Below are 4,266 nucleotides of genomic sequence, written 5' to 3' on the forward strand. Positions count from 1 at the left end.
AGTTTCCAAAGTAATTTTAAGGTCAATATGGCAGTTCTACAGGAATGAAGTTAAGATTCTAAGAGAGATTGTATTGAATCTACAGATCAATTTAGGAAGTATTTTCATTTTAAGAAGATTAGGTCTTCCAATCCATGAACATGGGTGTCTTTCTATTTACATAGATCTTATTTCTTTTAACAATGGTCTTTAATTTATATTATATTTTTTCTTTAAAATTTATTCCTAATTATATAATCCTCAGATATAATTTTTAATTGGCTGTATTAATTTCATTTTTTGATTACTGTTTTCTATTGTGTAGAAATAAAGTTGATTTTTGTATGTTGATCTTGTATCCCATACAAGATCTTTGATGAAGTCTTTTACTGGTTAAAAAGTACAGTATATGATGGAATCCTTATATATATTAGATAATGTTATCTTTTTTTTGTTACTTTAACATGTATTGATTTAAAAAAAGTAAAGAGGAGGAGTTTTCAACGTTATTCAGGATAACTATTTACTGGTATAAAAAGACATTATTCTCAAACAATAACTTTCTAAAAAAAATACACCATGCAACCAGTTTTAAAAAGTTTCACTGAATGTTTCAAACCTTGGGGAACAAATCATACAGTAACCCTTTTTTGACCAGTTTTTGCCTGAATAAATGCAAAATCTTGCAAGTCAACACAGTTATAGGCTTTGCTGTGAAAATGAGTGCTGAGCAGAAGCTGAACCCCAGCATCCAAGGGCCCTGCAATGAGAAGGGCTCAGCGAGGAGCCACTAGGTCTGGTGCCCTTGCAGGCAAGCGAGGAGAGGCGTCAAGGCCACTGGAGCCTGTGGCCTGAGCTCAGCAGCCTGGCCCTGCCAAAGTCCATGCCACCTCTTCTCTCTCAAACCTGAGGATGAGCCAGGCTCTTTCTACTTGAGTATTTTTAAAACCCCACTTTAAAAAAATCCAGATTCCATGCACTTGCAGCTTGCAAAATTTCTTGTTTTCTACCCTTTAAAGCCTGTCTGTTTCTCACACAGGTAATGGAAGCACAGTTTTGATACCTTTGAGAGTTCACTCTCTAACTAAACCAGCCACAAAATGCCGCATCCCAAACAAGAACCCACCAGAGTATTACAAAGGCGGGAGGAGATAACTCAGCACAGTGTACAAATTCCCCCCATTCCCAACATTTTACATGCTCGTTTAATTAAAAAGAAAGTTGGTTGCTCTGGATTCAGATGTGGTGAAATTTTCGTCACTGTCAAAGGCATCAAACTGATTTGGGAGTTTGTTAAAAGGTTAAAAATTCATGCAAAACCTGCTGTAAATTAAGACAAAAGTAGATTAAAATGCTTCATTAACTGTCTCTTTAAATAAAGTAATGCTTTCCATATAAAAGCAAAGGTGGGCTTTTGCCTTGATGCTGAACAACTCTGGCTCTAGAATTCTGTGCAAGTCTGCACAAAAACACATTCTCTGAGAAAATTGTTTTCCACTTAGTGTGAACTTCAATATGACCAAGTTCAAAGGCAAATCACAATAAAAACTGCCATTGTCTTAAATTCTGCAAGCTAAGAGTTTCAGACAAGCTGCGGTAGAAAGCCACGGTTGAGAAACCCAGTGAAGCACGGACACTTTAGATTTTGGAGTTGGAGGAAATTGGAGTAAAAAGTTAATTTTGTGTGCAATACTCTCAGATGCTTTAGGAAGACTCAAAATCATGATAGCCATAGCAGTTTGTGAAAAAGTCACTATAGCCTGCTGTCGCCGAGTTGCCGCTGTACCCATAACTTCCATACCTGGCGCCAGCATTCATATAACCTCCTTGGTTGTGGCCCCCAAATCCTTGGCCCGGCCTCGCCCCACCTCGGCCTTGCCTGTGGATGTTGGGGGGCGGGGGCACCTCATTGTGCATGGGGCTGCCCATCCCAAAGCCTGGGTTGTGTGCCTTGGCAGCAAATTTTGGTCTGCCTCGGACAGGGACTCGTGCTCTCTTCTTTTTGTTGGCATCTAGGGCAAGGGGGGCATCAGGGAAAAGCTTTTCAAGTGCAGCGAGAGCAGCATATGCCTTTGCTACTTTCTTGTTTGAGCCAGCACCTTGAAACTTCTGTCCATCGACCTCGACCTCCATGACGAAGCGCTTGTCATGGCTGCCTCCGGTCTCAGAGATGAGCTAGTACTTGAGGCCTCGCCTCTTCTCATTCAGTTCCATAACTGGGTTCTTGCCATGCTTAGTCAAGATCCCTGCTCAGTGGTGGCATCCAAGGGGAAGGTGGCGCTGGGGGTCGACACAGCTTCCACCACAGGGGACGGGGCCACCACAGCAGGCTTTGCCTCCGTCTCCTCAGCAGAGTCCTCCACCTTGCTGGAGACCCTGCCTTCAGCACCTGTCGGTAAGCCCATGTCCTGTAACACCTTAACAGCCACGTGCAGCTTGGCAGTCTTCTTGGAGGGCCCTGAGGCCTCAAATGAGCTGCCATCCACTTCCACGGACATGGTGAAGGTGGGGGCGTGCACAGGGCCTGTCTGGGACACCAGCTTATACTGCAGCCCCGGCTTCAGCTGGTTCAACCGCATCAGTGCATTCATGGCCTGGGGAGGCTCAGCCTTCTCCTCTTTCTTTTGAATCTTCTTCTTCTTTTTGCTGGGGGACTTCTCTTCCCCGTCCTCCTCCATTGGGCGTTTCATGGGGGTAATGGCCTCTGTGGTGCTGGGAGGGATTTGAACAATGTAGTCTACTGGATTCTCATTCTTTGGTTTCTTGGGCATCTTGGAAAGCAGGCGGTCCATGCCCAAGACTTTGTGGAGCTGGCCAAAGGCAGCGAGCCACAGTGCATGCTGCACACTCTCTGTGGTATCTTCCCATTGCTGTCTGTCTAGATGCCCAATAGCATCAGTGGCTTCTTTTTCACAAGGGTCATAAATGCCAGAACCATCTGGCATCATGATGCCGGACACCAGGCACTCCAGCACTCTCTGCAGGGCCTCACCAGCGCCCATCGGCCCGTTGGCTGTGCCAATGGACTTCTCACACAGGAGCTCCAGGGCCCATCCTCTGAGGGGACCCCAGGTGGGAACACAGGTACACAAGTTCCTCAGGACCCGGGTAACAATGACACAGGACTTCAGCCCATTGGCCCTGGCCTGGAACCACTTGCCGTGTCAAAGGGACACCAAAGCAGCAAGGCATTTCTGCCTGTCCAGAATGTCTGGGGGGTCGTTGACTGATAGCAATTCTCCAGCTAGCACCTTCTCCATCTCTTCTCTGACAACAGGAGATGTCAATGAATGGTCAGAGACAGTGGGGGCTCTTTTGCATTTTTTATCACAATTGCAGCATCATCCACAGACTGGAGTATTTCGTACTTGTCTTCTGTTACAGCAGCAAGCTGGATGGCCAGGTTGTCAGCCACCTTGTCCAGGAGGGCAGTTGTGAGCTTCTCCTTACATAGCAGCACCAGCTCTAGATCCAAGTCCCCCTTCAGCAGAAGGCCCTTTGCCACCAGGCCAACCCGCATCACGCCCCACAGGGTCCTGGTCATGTGTTCTGCCTTCTGTTCCCTGGCCTCTTCTTTGCTCTCGTCATCTGCGGGCACATCCATGTTGTCAGACTCGGCCTGCTCGCTGTTGCCTTTTTCTTGCTCGTCGATCCAGTCAGACACAGCTTTGAGAGTCCTCTCCGTGTGAGATACCATGTTCTGCACTGCCTCCAGTTCCTCTTGTGTTGGATACACCGAAGAATGCTTTGCCATCACATGGTGATCATCATTCACAAAAATCCACATTGGACGCCTTCTTCCTCTCGTGGTGAAGTGGTGATGGTACAATGCCATTTTCACTTTTCTCTGTAGTGTCTGGAAATCAAACTTTTGCTTAGCTTTTCAAACTGTGACAGATTTCCTTATTGTTACCAATACTTCAACTATCTTCTCGGCGTCCCCTTCCCCCACAGCAGCTGCTGCTGCCTCCTCCCTCCTGCCACAGCCCACTGGGGTCTCCCAGCAAAACCCACGCAGAGTGCCCCGGGCTGCTGAGTCCAACTGCAAGGGTGAGAAGAGGACGAGCAGGGGGCGAGCGGGCTGGTGGGCAGGCGCTCGCCGGGGAGGTGCCTAGATAATGTTATCTTAGAGTAGAAGTAATTTTATTTCTTTCTTTTCAATGTGAGTGTCTTTCATTTTTATTTTCTTGCCTAAAATTTCCCTAGTTAAAATCTAGAGTCCAATTTGAGTAAAAACAGCAGGATGTATTGTTGTCTTGACCTTATTTTAGGGAGGAAATATTCAGT

At 46.4% G+C, this 4,266-nt stretch overlaps 1 pseudogene; it reads right to left on the bottom strand.

The window, feature by feature from the left end:
- Positions 1-1,683: 1,683 nt before the first annotated feature.
- Positions 1,684-3,989, bottom strand: LOC101706368 (interleukin enhancer-binding factor 3 pseudogene; annotated as a pseudogene).
- Between the last annotated feature and the right edge of the window lie 277 nt (positions 3,990-4,266).

The sequence above is a fragment of the Heterocephalus glaber genome, unplaced genomic scaffold (assembly GCF_053883595.1).
Source record: "Heterocephalus glaber isolate CG9 unplaced genomic scaffold, H.glaber_assembly_v1.0 deba00001509, whole genome shotgun sequence".
Classification (NCBI taxonomy): Eukaryota; Metazoa; Chordata; class Mammalia; order Rodentia; family Bathyergidae; genus Heterocephalus; species Heterocephalus glaber.